Here is a 15,790-nt window from a genome sequence, read left to right as displayed (position 1 = left end):
TCTTCAAATGCTTCACAAAACCATTCCAATCCCTTCAGCTTCCCTGGTTCGATTCCCAGTTAGAGAAATCATTTTGCGACCACCGTTTTTAATTAAAGTAAAGTAATTTAACGAAATTACATAGATGACCCAAAGCACTTCAGAGTGGTATCAAAATAAATGAGTTAGTAATTAGAAATAAGGAATGTCAGAAGTTGGACTTGAGTTTCTGGGATGGAGTATAAATAACCCTCTGTGCACTGGAACTGGGAAGGGTGAATAATGAATGAGTTGTTTCCGGGTTTGAAATGCGGCTTAGATCTGCTGGTATTAACCGATAGCATTGTTGAGCAGAATGAAAGAAATGCTAACATGATCACTGAGGGTCAGTTGAAACTTCAACAACTTCATTTTAATAATTTGTGAAACTTTAAAAATTGAGGAAGTTTTATTCCCTTTCTGATTTTACACAGTCTGTATTTTAGGAGACTGGTTTTAAATGTTCTTCATGGAATCAGAAAAGTTTACAGCACAGAAGGAGGCCATTGTCACATGAGCAATGAACATTTAAAACCAGTTTTTGTTTCAAAAATAATGTTTCCACCCAGGCTTGAACCGGGGACTTTTCGCGTGTGAGACAAACGTGATAACCACTACACTACGGAAACTGTTGCCTAGTGCAGTGCCCAGAGAGAAGTGTTCAGCGACAAGCTGAAATGCTGAATCCCTTTTTCTGAAAAAATTCCTTTCACAAACATTTCTCTGACCGAAACGGCACAAAACATAAATGTTCCTTTCAAATGTGCCAATTATTTTCGTTAAACTTTTATTTTGCTTTCATGGGATAACATAATTAATGATTCGATAATTTTCTTTTGCACAATGAAAGAAGTACTAACTGAGGGAGAGTCAATACGTCAATAATTTGTTCTGTGCTCTGCATGTTTGTAATGTCGCCAAGTTTGCTGATGATACAAAGATAGGTGGGAAAGCAAGTTGTGAGGAGGACACAAACAATCTGCAAAGCGATATTGATAGGCTCAGTGGGTGGGCAGAAATTTGTCAGATGGAGTATAATGTGGGAAATGTGCGGTTATCCACTGTGGTAGCAATAATAAAAAAGCAAATATTGATTTAAATGGGGAGAGATTACGAAATGCTGCGGTGCAGAGGGGCCTGGGGGTCATTGTACATGAAACACAAAAGGTTAGTATGCAGAAACATCCTCTCTGCATCCACCATGTCAAGCCCCCTCATAATCTTACACGTTTCCATAAGATCACCTATCAATCTTCTGAATTCCAATAAGTAGAGGCACAACCGACTCAACCTTTTCTCATAAGTTAGTCCCCTCATCTCCGGAATCAACCTAGTGAACCTTCTCTGAACTGCCTCCAAAGCATCTATATCCTTTCTTAAATATGGAAACCAAAACTGCACGCAGTGTTCCAGGTCTGGCCTCACCAATACCCTGTATAACTGCAGCAAGACTTCTTTGTTTTATACTCCATCCCCTTTGCAATAAAGGCCAAGATTCCATTGGCCTTCCTGATCACTTTCTGTACCTGCATACTAACCTTTTGTGTTTCATGCACAAGTACCCCCAGGTCCCGCTGTACTGCAGCACTGTGCAATTTTTCTCCTTTTAACTAATAACTTGTTCTTTGATTTTTTTCTGCCAAAATGCATAATCTTGCACTTTCCAACATTATACATGATCTGCCAAATTTTTCGCCACTCCCTTAACCTGGCGATGTCTTTTTGCAGGTTTTTTGTGTCCTCCTCACACATTGCTTTTCCTCCCATCTTTGTATCATCAGCAAACTTGGCTACATTACACTCAGTCCCTTCATCCAAGTCGTTAATATAGATTGTAAACAGTTGGGATCCCAGCACTGATCCCTGCAGCACCCCATTAGTTACTGATTGCCAACCAGAGAATTAACCATTTATCCCGACTTTTTGTTTTCTGTTAGTTAGCCAATCCTCTATCCATGCTACTATATTACCCCCAACCCTGGGAGCTTTTATCTTGTGCAGTAATCTTTTATGTGGCACCTTGTCAAAATGCCTTCTGGAAGTCCAAATACACCACATCCACTGGTTCCCCTTTATCCACCCTGTTCATTACACCCTCAAAGAATTCTAGCAAATTTGTCAAACATGACTTCCCTTTCATAAATCCATGCAGACTCTGCCTGACTGAATTATTTTTTTCCAAAAGTGGGAGGAGCAGTGACCGGAGGAGGTGTGAGCAGCGGCCTATAGAGGCCCAGCGGGAGTCCGGGGATTGGCGGCAGTCGGAGGAGCAGCGGCTGGAGGAGCAGCGAGCAGCGAGCTACAGCTAGTGCAGGGTCAAAAGTAAGAAAGAAGTCACAAGTAATCAAAGGTTGACGTCACAGCCAAGCGGGTAAGTGATTGGCTGGTTGAGTGGTGAGTAGTTTTCTGTTTCTTTGATTTCTTCTTGTTCTTAGCAGCAAGGAAACTTTGGAATTGTTGCCAAATTAAGTAAATCTAATGGTTAAGTCATAGCAGGAGAGCTCGGACACATGTCATGCGCCTCCTGTGCTGTGTGGGAAGTCAGGGACGCTTCCAGTGTCCCTGATGACAACATGTGCAGCAAGTGTATCCACCTGCATATCCTGGCAGGCCACATTGCGGCACTGGAGCTGCGCACGGATTCACTCTGGAGCATCCGCAATGCTGAGGATGTCGTGAATAGCATGGTTAGTGAGTTGATCACACCGCAGGTAAGGGTTAATCAGGCAGAGAGGGAATGGGTAAACATCAGGAAGAGCAGTGGAAGGAAGACAGTGCAGGAGTCCCCTGCGGTCATCCCCCTGCAAAACAGATACACCACCTTGGGTACTGTTGGAGGAGATGACTTATCAGGGGAAGGCAGCAGCAGCCAAGTCCATGGCACCAGGGGTGGCTCTGCTGCACAGGAGGGCAGGAAAAAGAGTGGGAGAACTATAGTGATAGTGGATTCTATAGCAAGGGGAATAGATAGATGTTTCTGCGGCTGCAATCGAGACTCCAGAATGGTATGTTGCCCCCTGGTGCAAAGGTCAAGGATGTCTCGGAGTGGCTGCAGCGCATTCTGGAGGGGGTGGGTGAATAGCCAGCTGTCGTGGTATATATGGGTACCAATGATATAGGGAAAAACGGGATGAGGTCCTACAAGCTGAGTTTAGGGAGCTAGGAATTAAATTAAAAGGTAGTAATCTCAGAATTGCTACCAGTGCCACGAGCTAGTCAGAATAGGAAATGCAGGATAGCTCAGATGAATATATGGTTTGATGAGTAGTGCAGGAGGGTGGGATTCAAATTCCTGGGACATTGGAACCGGTTCTGGGGGAGATAGGACCAGTACAAATCGGACGGTCTGCACCTGGTCAGGACCGGAACCAATGTCTAGGGGAATGTTTGCTAGTGCTGTTGGGGAGGGGTTAAACTAATATGGCAGGGGGATGGGAACCTATGCAGGGAGATAAAAAGAAGTAAAATGGGGGCAGATGCAAAAGATAGAAAGAAGATAAGTAAAAGTGGAGGGTAGAGAAAAACAAGGCAAAAATCAAAAAGGGCCACATTACAGCAAAATTCGAAAGGGACAAAGTGTATTAAAAAGACAAGCCTGAAGTCTCTGTGCCTCAATGCGAGGATTATTCGTATAAGGTGGATGAATTCACTCAGAGGCAGCAATTCACGAATATGTTATAATTGGGATTCCAGAGACATGGCTCCAGGGTGACCAAGGCTGGGAACTCAACATCCTGAGGTATTCAACATTCAAGAAGGATAGACAGAAAGGAAAAGGAGGTCGGGGAACGATGCTGGTTAAAGAGAAATTTAACGCAATATTAAGGAAGGACATTAGCTTGGATGGTGTGGACTCTGTATGGATAGAGCTGCAGAATACCAAAGGGCAGAAAATACGAGTGGGAGTTGTGCACAGACCACCAAACAGTCGTAGTGAGTTTGGGGACAGTATCAAACAAGAAATTATGGCTGCGTGCAATAAAGATACAGCAGTTATCTTGGGCGACTTTAATCTACATATAGATTGGGCTAACCAAACTGGTAGAAATACGGTGAGGAGGATTTCCTGGAGTGTATTAGGGATGGTTTTCTAGACCAATATGTCGAGGAACCAACTTGAGGGCTGGCTATCCTCGACTCGGTGATGTGTAATGATAAAGGACTAATTAGCAATCTTGTTGTGCGAGGCCCCTTGGAGAAGAGTGACCATAATATGGTAGAATTCTTTATTAAGATGGAGATTGAAACATTTAATTCAGAGACTAGGGACCTGAACTTAAGGAAAGGTAACTTCGATTGCATGAGATGTGAATTGGCTAGAATAGACTGGCAAATGAGACTTAAAAGGTTGACGCTGGATAGGCAATGGTAAACATTTAAATATCACATGGATGAACTTCAACAATTGTACAACCCCGTCGGGAGAAAAAATAAAACGCGGAAGGTGACTCAACCGTGGCTAATAAGGGAAATTAGGGATAGTGTTAAATGCAAGGAAGAGGCCTATAAATTTGCCAGGAAAAGCAGCAAACCTGAGGACTGGAAGAAATTTAGAATTTAGTAGAGAAGGACAAAGGGTTTACTAAGGAGTGGGAAAATAGAGTATGAGAGGAAGCTTGCTGGGAACATAAAAACTAACTGCGAAAGCTTCTATAGATATGTGAAGAGAAAAAGATTAGTGAAGACAAACGTCGGTCACTTGCAGTCAGAATCAGGTGAATTTATAATGGAGAACAAAGAAATGGCGGACCAGTTAAACGGATACTTTGGTTCTGTCTTCACGAAGGAAGACACAAATAACCTTCCTAATGTACTCAGGGACCGAGGGTCCAGCGAGAAGGAGGAACTGAAGGAAATCTTTATTAGTCAGGAAATTGTGTTCGGGAAATTGTTGGGATTGAAGGCTGGTAAATCCCAGGGCCAGATAGTCTGCATCCCAGAGTAGTTAAGGAAGTGACGCTCGAAATAGTGGATGCATTGGTGATCATTTTCTAACAGTCTATCGACTCTGGATCAGTTACTATGGACTGAAGGGTAGCTAATATAACACCACTTTTTTAAAAAGAAGGAAGAGAGAAAACGGGTAATTATCGACCGGTTAGCCTGACATCAGAAGTGGGGAAAATGCTGGAATCAATTATTATGGATGAAATAGCAAAGCATTTGGAAAGCAGTGACAAAATCGGTCCAAGTGAGCATGGATTTAGGAAAGGGAAATCATACTTGACAAATCTTCTAGAATTTTTTGAGGATGGAACAAGGAGAGTGGACAAGGGAAAACCAGTGGATGTAATGTATTTGGAGTTTCAAAAGGCCTTTGACAAGGTCCCACACAAGAGATTAGTGAGCAAAATTAAAGCACATGGTATTGGGGGTAATGTATTGACATGGATAGAGAACTGGTTGGCAGACAGGTAGCAGAGAGTCGGGATAAATGGGTCCTTCTCAGAATGACAGGAAGTGACTAGTGGGGTGCTGCAGGGCTCAGTGCTGGGACCTCAGCTATTTACAATATACATCAATGATTTCGATGAAGAAATTGAGTGTTATATCTCCAAGTTTGCAGGTGACTCTAAGCTGCGTGACGGTGTGAGCTGTGAGGAGGATGCTAAGAGGCTGAAAGTGACTTGGAAAGGTTAGATGAGTGGGCAAATACATGGCAGATGCACTATAATGTGGATAAATGTGATGTTATCCACTTTGGTGGCAAAAACGTGAAGGCACATTATTATCTGAATGGTGACAGATTAGGAAAAGGGAAGATGCAACGTGACCTGGGTGTCATGGTACATCAATCATTGAAAGTTGGCATGCAGGTACAGCAGGCGGTGAAGAAGGCAAATGGCATGTTGGCCTTCATAGCTGGGGGATTTGAGTATTGGAGCAGGAAGGTCTTACTGCAGTTGTACAGGGCCTTGGTGAGGCCTCACCTGCAATATTGTGTTCAGTTTTGGTCTCCTAATCTGAGGAAGGATGTTCTTGCGACTGAGAGAGTGCAGCGAAGGTTCACCAGACTGATTCCCTGGATGGCAGGACTGACATATGAGGAGAGACTGGATTGACTGGGCCTGTATTCACTGGAGTTTAGAAGAATGAGAGGGGATCTCAAAGAAACATATAAAATTCTGACGGGGCTGGACAGGTTAGAGGGAGGAAGAATGTGCACGATGTTGGGGAAGTCCAGAACCAGCGTCAGAGTCTAAGGGATAAGGGGTAAGCCATTTAGAACCGAGATGAGGAGAAACTTCTTCACTCAGAGAGTTGTTAACCTGTGGAATTCTCTGCCGCAGAGAGTTGTTGATGCCATTTCATTTGATATATTCCAGAGGGAATTAGCTGTGGCCTTTATGGCTAAAGGGCTCAAGGGGTATGAAGAGAAAGTAGGAAAGGGGTACTGAGGTGAATGATCAGCCATGATCATATTGGAATGTAGAAACATAGAAAATAGGTGCAGGAGTAGGCCATTCGGCCCTTCGAGCCTGCACCACCATTGAATGAGTTTATGGTTGAACATGCAACTTCAGTACCCCATTCTTGCTTTCTCACCATACCCCTTGATCCCCCGAGTAGTAAGTGCTACGTCTAACTCCTTTTTGAATATATTTAGTGAATTGGCCTCAACAACTTCCTGTGGTAGAGAATTCCACAGGTTCACCACTCTCTGGGTGAAGAAGTTTCTCCTCATTACGGTCCTAAATGGCTTACCCCTTATCCTTAGACTGTGACCCCTGGTTCTGGACTTCCCCAAAATTGGGAACATTCTTCCTGCATCTAACCTGTCTAAACCCGCCAGAATTTTAAACGTTTCTATGAGATCCCCTCTCATTTGTCGAAACTCAAGTGAATACAGTCTTTCTTGATATATCAGTCCCGCCATCCCGGGAATCAGTCTGGTGAACCTTCGCTGCACTCCCTCAATAGCAAGAACGTCCTTCCTCAAGTTAGGAGACCAAAACTGTACACAATACTCCAGGTGTGGCCTCAACAAGGCCCTGTACAACTGTAGTAACACCTCCCTGCCCCTATACTCAAATCCCCTCGCTATGATGGCCAACATGCCATTTGCATTCTTAACCGCCTGCTGTACCTGCATGCCAACCTTCAATGACTGATGTACCATGACACCCAGGTCTCGTTGCACCTCCCCTTTTCCTAATCTATCACCATTCAGATAATAGTCTGTCTCTCTGTTTTTCAACCGAAGTGGATAACCTCACCTTTATCCACATTATACTTCATCTGCCATGCATTTGCCCACTGACCTAACCTATTCAAGTCACTCTGCAGCCTCATAGCATCCTCTTCGCAGCTCACACTGCCACCCAACTTCGTGTCATCTGCAAATTTAGAGATAGTACATTTAGTCCCCTCGTCTAAATCATTAATGTACAATGTAAACAGCTAGGGCCCTTGCGGTACCCCACTAGTCACTGCCTGCCATTCTGTAAAGTACCCATTTACTCCTACTCTTTGCTCCCTGTCTGCCAACTAATTTTCAATCCACGTCAGCACACTACCCCCAATCCCAGGTGCATTAACTTTGCACACTAATCTCTTGTGTGTGACCTTGTCGAAAGCCTTCTGAAAGTCCAAATACACCACATCAGCTGGTTCTCTCTTGTCCACTCTACTGGAAACATCCTCAACAAATTCCAGAAGATTTGTCAAGCATGATTTCCCTTTCACAAATCCATGCTGACTTGGACCTATCATGTCACCTCTTTCCAAATGCGCTGCTATGACATCCTTAATAATTGATTCCATCAATTTCACCACTACTGATGTCAGGCTGACCGGTCTATAATTCCCTGCTTTCTCTCTCCCTTCTTTTTTAAAAAGTGGGGTTACATTGGCTATCCTCCACTCCATAGGAACTGATCCAGAATCTATGGAGTGTTGGAAAATGACTGTCAATGCATCCGCTATTTCCAAAGCCACCTCCTTAAGTACTCTGGGATGCAGACCATCAGGCCTGGGGATATATCGGCCTTCAATCCCATCAGTTTCCCCAACACAATTTCCCGACTAACAAGGATTTCCCTCAGTTCCTCCTTCTTACTAGAACCTCTGACCCCTTTTATATCCGGAAGATTGTTTGTGTCCTCCTTAGTGAATACCGAACCAAAGTACTTGTTCAATTGGTCTGCCATTTCTTTGTTCCCAGTTATGACTTCCCCTGATTCTGACTGCAGGGGACCTACGTTTGTCTTTACTAACCTTTTTTTCTTTACATATCTATAGAAGCTTTTGCAATCCATTTTAATGTTTTCTGCAAGCTTCCTCTCGTACTCTATTTTCCCTGCCCCAATCAAACCCTTTGTCCTCCTTTGCTAAGTTCCAAATGTCTCCCAGTCCCCGGGTTCGCTGCTATTTCTGGCCAATTTGTATGCCACTTCCTTGGCTTTAATACTATCCCTGATTTCCGTTGATAGCCACGGTTGAGCAACCTTCCCTTTTTTATTTTTACAACAGACAGGGATGTACAATTGTTGCAGTTCATCCATGCAGTCTGTAAATGTCTGCCATTGCCCATCCACTGTCAACCCCTTAAGTATCATTTGCCAATCTATCCTAGCCATTTCATGCCTCATACCTTCAAAGTTACCCTTCTTTAAGTTCTGGACCATGGCCTCTGAATTAACTGTTTCATTCTCCGTGGTGGTGCGGCTCGAAGGGCCGAATGGCCTTCGCCTGCACCTATTTATTTCTGCACGCAGAGGGTTGTGGGGATCTGGAACTCACTGCCTGAAAGGGTGGTAGAGGCAGAAACACTCACCACATTTAACAAGTGCTTGGATGTGACCTGATGTGCTGTAACCTGCAGGGTTATGGACCTCGATCTGGAAAGTGGGATTAGGCTGGAGAGCCTCTTGTTGGCCGGCGTGGACAGGATGGGCCGAATTGGCCTCCTTCCGTGCTGTAAACTTCTGTGATTCTATGAACTCCTTCACAAAGAGTTGAGGTTCGTGTGGGGTGATTTGGGCACATCTTTACTCACGTGACAACATTTCAAAGGTAACTCAACGGCTGTAAAGCGCTTTGGGGTGTTATGAGCTCCTGACAGACGCTGCAGAAATGCAAGTGCTTCTTTGCAAAAGTTCGATGCAAATTCAAAATTCACGGCAAAAAAAGGGCTCTCCCGGGATCTCTCGCAAATTTCAAGTAACAACCCCAAAGTGAGAATCATACAACTAGACCAACGAGCCAACTGCTAAGCAAATATGGAGATAAATGCCTTACGAAGTGCTATCTGTTAATAAACCTCCAGTCAAATCTTCTCAGATTATTAAAAGCATTGCCAAAGGAAAAGCATGAGTTTTACCCGATATCTCAAGGAATATCTTGGTGACTGCAATCAAGAGTTGCCACAACAAAGTAGCACAAATAGAACTTTGATGGGAAGAATGTATTCGCACGACCATTGTGGTGTCTTTGGACTGTAGAGGCTGCACGCAGATAAAGTGTAACCATTATTGAAGCATTTTTAGTGTGTGTTGTTATTCTTGATCGGAGGAGCACATGAGACGGAATCAGTGACTTTGCCTTTTCGACATGTTTTCTGAAGCGCCGCACGGTCCCACTCCTGCAGTCAATGAGCTGTTGGGACGTTAATGTATCCATCATCATCATCATCATCATAGGCGGTCCCTCAAAACGAGGATGACTTGCTTCCACGCCGAAAAAGGATGAGTTCACAGCTGTTTCAATGAAGGACCCGAACAACATCCCGAAGGGTGGAAGATGTCTGTGCGTGGATTTTTTTTAGTTGTGATGGCCGTTGCACCCCAGCCATCAAACGGGCTTGACAGAGCGAGGTCTTGGTCCAGTGGCAAGGGTTAAGCAGGTCGACTGGAGACCAGTTCTGCTGCACGGACCTAGTGCGCACACATATCGCAGTGTGGGCTGGCCTGTGCTAACCCTGGGCTTCTGGCCCCGAACTCATGCCTCCCCTGGGCCCCGATCACATCCCTCTACAGTCTCTCACCGTTCCTTCGCCCCGATCTCGCCGCTCCTGCTGTATCTGCCCACGCTCCAATCACCGACCTGGACCTTGATGACGTCACACTTCGCTGCCGCCGCCCTCCTGCACCAGCTCGCGCTGCTCCCTGGAGTAGTCTCGCGGGACCTCCAAGCTGCTCCCAGGGCCGCTCGCCGTTCCTTTTCTGGCCCCGACCTGCCGCTGGTGTTCTCCCGTTAGTGTATCCATACTGTGGGTGGCCACCCCGAGCGCAGCAGAGGGGTTTCTGCATTAGTTCTGGGTGGGGACAGTATCTTTTCCCTTCTCTCTTCCACTTGTCTATATCCCTGTGCTTTTATTTCTCTATTTATTCCCCCTGTCTCAGTTTCTAGCGTTTAAAAGGGAACAAAAGATGAAATGGGTGTCTCTGTGGAACAATTTCTCTCACTCAAAGTTAGACGCACTACCGTTCACCATGAGATCTAGGTAGCTAGCCGTTGATATTCAGGTTCATATATAAACATATATAAATATATCTACATGTATCATAACTGTTCCCTGGTGGTCGAGGGGTTAAGATCCGGCGCACTAACCTGGTTTCAATTGTCGATCAATTCATCGCATAAAAATAATTGAGTTCTGTGAGACGATTAATAATTGCTGTAAGCACCATGAATACCAATACTTTCTGTGATAGACCCAGCTTACAGACGATCTGGCTTCTCCTGCCCTTTGCCGGGCACGTGCTCCGGGTTTAATTTTGTAAACTGGGCGAGTTCGCTGATCGTGGGGAGACGGTCGGAGCCTCTGTGGCCCCACTGTGAGGATGTGGAAGTGAACACGGTGGCTGGGTGTTCCGTGACATTTCTGTAAAGGGCAGCGGAGGAGAAGGATTGAGAACTTTCAGTGTGGGACAGAAGTTGTTTCAGGTGAGCCAACACATTCCCGATCAGCACAGAGGGAGCTCACTGGTCAGTTCCCCTCTGTTGTGCCAGCTATGCCAGAGGTTTCTATAGTGTAGTGGTTATCACATGTGCTTATCACGTTTGCATTACACATTAAAGGTATGAGGTTCGATCCCGGGAAGGAGCGTTATGTTTTAACTTGCTGTAGAGGAACAATCAGAGGCGAGTTTCGTCTCCTGTCAAATGCTGCCTGACCTGCTGAGATTTCCAGCATTTGATGTTTTTATTTGCTATTTATTCTCCTGGCAAAAGTGATCCCTTATTCCTTAAGTGCTCTTTATTTCACTTCAATAAATAGATAACTTTCAGTGAGAGAAAACGGATCCACCGGGGACCTTTCGTGTGTGAGGCCAACGTGATATCCGCTACACTGCAGCCCATCAAAGGGCGAGAAACCATGAATATAAAGGATGAGCTCACAAATATCAGGGGCAGTGCAGTCTGTTCAACGTCAGACCCTCCTTTCTTATTCAGCAGAGGCATGAACGGGAGTCAGACGCCACAAAGTTTAATTAAAGACAAAATGCAATAACACTTCCAAATCTTTTCACTGTAAAATTCTTAAACTTTATTTGAAATCCTACTGCGTTGAATCTGAAAATGAGCACCATGGGCTTTTATCTTCATTACTGATTCTATTTTCTGTGCATGGTCGGAATAACCGGTGCTGTTAAATTTGACAAAAGTTGACCCAGATTCCTGATGTCATCGGCAATGAAGATTTTGAACCAGATCCTAGAATACAGTGTGTAACATGGGTCAACATGCAGAATAACATAAAAACATAAGAAATAGGAGCAGGAGTCGGCCATACGCCCCTCGAGCCTGCTCCGACATTTAATACGATCATGGCTGATCCGATCATGGACTCAGGTCCACTTCCCTGCCCGCTCCCCAAAGCACAGGACAAATGATTGAAGTATCGACTGTCCCTCAGTTAGCATTTCTTTCATTGTGCAAAAGAAGGTGAGGGGTTAATAAATGATGCTTTCCCGTGAAAGCAACACAAAAGTTTTAGAAAAAAAACATACAGTGATTGGGAGGTGAGCGCTGCTTCTGACACCAGGTGGGAATGGGCGGAGATTTTAAAGCTCCTTGTATTGTGACACCTTCATATAGACAAACATCTGAGTCTTATGACGTAGACCTCGTGGCTCAATGGTAGCAATGATTTCAGTTCCGAAGGTAGCGTGTTTAAATCACATCAGGGTTACTGTACTTTTAGTTATTGTTCTTCCAGAATTAATATATTTTTTGCTGTTTGGCAATAACCAGACCCTTGCTCCAAGGTCTGTCTCACTGTTTCCCCGGTGTCAGACAGAGATACGCCTGCTGTCCTCATTTGTTTCATGTGACAGGATACAACAGTTCAAAATCAACCTGCAGATGGCCACATACAGCATTAAATAGTCAGGATGGCCGAGCGGTCTCAGGTGCTGTGTTCAAGTTGCAGTCTTCTCTCGAGGTCTGTGTTTAAATCTGACATTTCTTATTTTTAATCATTCAGTGAAACTCATTGTTTGACACCACGATCAACTCCTTCAAAGTGGGTTTCAGCAGTTCACCTGCTCGCTTAACATTTCCGTCTGACCGGGTGCTGAAAGTGGAGAGGTTTCCGCAGTTCATAAACATGTCAGGATTTGGAGCCGGAGTGGGCCATTCGGCCCCTCGAGCCTGGTCCACCATTCAAGAAGATCCTGTGTTTTCGGTGCCTGGTTCATAGAAACATAGAAACATAGAAAATAGGTGCAGGAGTAGGCCATTCGGCCCTTCTAGCCTGCACCGCCATTCAATGAGTTCATGGCTGAACATGCACCTTCAGTACCCCATTCCTGCTTTCTCACCATACCCCTTGATCCCCCTAGTAGTAAGGACTTCATCTAACTCGTTTTTGAATATATTTAGTGAATTGGCCTCAACAACTTTCTGTGGTAGAGAATTCCACAGGTTCACCACTCTCTGGGTGAAGAAATTCCTCCTCATCTCGGTCCTAAATGGCTTCCCCCTTATCCTTAGACTGTGTCCCCTGGTTCTGGACTTCCCCAACATTGGGAACATTCCTCCTGCATCTAACCTGTCCAACCCCGTCAGAATTTTAAACGTTTCTATGAGGTCCCCTCTCATTCTTCTGAACTCCAGTGAATACAAGCCCAGTTGATCCAGTCTTTCTTGATAGGTCAGTCCCGCCATCCCGGGAATCAGTCTGGTGAACCTTCGCTGTACTCCCTCAATAGCAAGAATGTCCTTCCTCAGGTTAGGAGACCAAAACTGTACACAATACTCCAGGTGTGGCCTCACCAAGGCCCTGTACAATTGTAGCAACACCTCCCTGCCCTTGTACTCAAATCCCCTCGCTATGAAGGCCAACATGCCATTTGCTTTCTTAACCGCCTGCTGTACCTGCATGCCAACCTTCAAAATGTTCATTGCTGGTAACATCAACAGGAGACTGGGGAAACAGTGAGAAAGACTTTAGAGCAAAGGTCTGGTTATTGTGAAACACCAAAGGAAATATAAATTCAAGAAACATAGAAAACATAGAAAATAGGTGCAGAGGTAGGCCATTTGGCCCTTTGAGCCTGCACCGCCATTCAATGAGTTCATGGCTGAACATGCAACTTCAATACCCCATTCCTGCTTTCTCGCCACAGCCCTTGATCCCACTAGTCTGAAGGACTACATCAAACTCCTTTTTGAGAAGAATAACCTCGAAAAGAAATGTGACCCCGACACCCAGGAAGAAGTGTTAAGGCAGAAGATTAAATGCTGCATTCCTCTGTTCAAAAAAATTCCTTTCACAATCATTTCTCTGACCGTAACTGCACAAAACAAAAATGTTCCTTCCAAAGTCATTAAACTTCCGAATCTCCTGAATCAGATGCCTCTAGTTTTGCCGACTCAATCCATGTCTCTTTGCAATGTTCTGCTTCCACCCACACTATGAAATGTGCCACTAACTTATAGAATCATGGAATGGTTACAGCACGGAAGGCCATTCGGCCCGTCGAGCCCGTGCCGACTCTCAGCGAGTCCCACTCCCCCGCCCTTTCCCTGTAGCCCTGCAATTGTTTTTCCTTCAGACACTGATCCAGCTCCCATTTGAAAGATAAGATTGAGTCTGCTTCCACCATCCTTTCAACCCGTGCATTCCAGATCCTAACCACTCGCTGCTAAATGGCCACCTCGTGTTCCTATGTGTAAAGTCTGGGAAACACTCGATCAATTCCTGCCACACTCACAGCCTTCCTAAATATAGCACCGTCATTCTATTCTCGTAAAACCAGGTCCTGAAGTATAGGCCAGCTGTGTAGGTTAAAGCTCTGGTTATTGCTGTAGTGTTTCCGTAATGTAGTGGTTATTAGATTCACCTCACACGCGAAATGTCCCTGGTTCAAAATTGCGCGGAAACATTTTGAAAACATGTTCAATTAAATATTTGAAGAAATGGATTTATTCATATTAGTGGTTCAATATTAACAAAAAACAATGTCCCATAACCTTGTTAATTTTTCTGATATCTCTGTTCAGTTCTGTATACACTCAAACTGAATGCTCATAAAAATACTGGAGTGGGAACTCACAGGATAACAGCACAGCTGGGAATGTTTGTGGAATGTATTCGCGCAGCCAAAACGCACAATGACAACCTGGAATGACAAACAGTTAAATGCTTCGTCCCTGGGTGGGCTCGAACCACCAACTTTTCGGTTAACAGCCGAACGCGCTAACCCATTGCGCCACAGAGACTAACACAATTGCACACAGCAAGACATCTCAAACCAGGGTGTCAGTCAGTTAAACCTTCAGATTGCTCTGACCGGGATGGAACTTGTCCACTCTCAGTTGTACTTTTCCCAAGTAAAGGGTGTGACATTCATTGTGGATGTGTGGAAGCAGTCTGGTCCCGCACACTGCAGACACTTCCATGTCACCACCAACCAGCTCTCCCACAACCGGTGTGATCTACCTTCCAGCCTTCCGGTGCCTTGTCTGTGACGAAGTATTCTGATTGCCCCGAAGCCAGCATTAGGTTTTAATTCCTTTTCAGCTCCTGACTGCGGATATTGCTGTGATTAAACGCGAACACAATGCTAACAGGGACAGTTCAATTCACCGTTTCTTTGCTTGGTGAAATTTCAAAGATTGAAAGCGACGCACATCAAACCCAAACCTCGTCACCGACTCACGAACTCGACAAAACTTTGCATTTTCTTTCCATGCCAAGCATTTTACATGAATACATTGCAATGCCAACGCACTTTTTACCTGGCAAGACTGAAGTACAAGCTGTGATGAACAGTGTGAAACAGAAACAGCTACTTGAAAAACCATAGCCTCGATGACATCTGTGTGAATTGTTCTGCATCGATAATTAGCAGAGAGCAAAGAGAGGAAACTGATGGTGTGGATGAGAAAAGGCCGAGCCAAAGTGTACTGTTGGAGATGATTTTGTTATTTTTGAGAATTGTTTCAAATATTTTACCATGGTTGGTTCCATAGTGTAATGGTGAGCACTCTGAGATCTGAGTTCAAATCTCGGTGGAACCTGATTCCTTGTTGTCCCAGCTGCTGAAAATTTGGGACAAACAAGTGAAAGACACCTGGTGCTGGTGGGCAGTTTTGTTGCCTTTGTCATTGATACTTGATCTACAAGTCTAGTTATCAAATCGTGTGCTCAACCATCAGTTTCCTGTTACAAAATGTTGAAAACGGCTGTCTTGCTCTTTTTGCTTCGTTGCTTTTAACCTCGAATTACCCGCACACATTCAGTTGTAGTAAAGGCAGGATCGGGTCTTTTATTTAAACATTCATACCAAACAAACCAAGTATGAAAGTTACTGAGAACACT

General features: G+C 44.7%; 2 non-coding genes across 2 annotated transcripts; both read right to left on the bottom strand.

Moving 5' to 3' along the window:
• Window positions 1–574: 574 nt before the first annotated feature.
• trnav-cac (transfer RNA valine (anticodon CAC)) lies at window positions 575–647 on the bottom strand. Its single transcript has one exon. It is a non-coding gene; the product is annotated as a tRNA-Val (tRNA).
• A 13,967-nt stretch (window positions 648–14,614) lies between these two features.
• trnan-guu (transfer RNA asparagine (anticodon GUU)) lies at window positions 14,615–14,688 on the bottom strand. The gene has a single exon. It is a non-coding gene; the product is annotated as a tRNA-Asn (tRNA).
• Between the last annotated feature and the right edge of the window lie 1,102 nt (window positions 14,689–15,790).

This window comes from Pristiophorus japonicus, unplaced genomic scaffold (genome assembly GCF_044704955.1).
Source record: "Pristiophorus japonicus isolate sPriJap1 unplaced genomic scaffold, sPriJap1.hap1 HAP1_SCAFFOLD_794, whole genome shotgun sequence".
In the NCBI taxonomy this organism is placed as follows: Eukaryota; Metazoa; Chordata; class Chondrichthyes; family Pristiophoridae; genus Pristiophorus; species Pristiophorus japonicus.
Note: the sequence above shows the minus strand (reverse complement) of the source record. Positions and strands in the feature narration are given on the sequence as shown.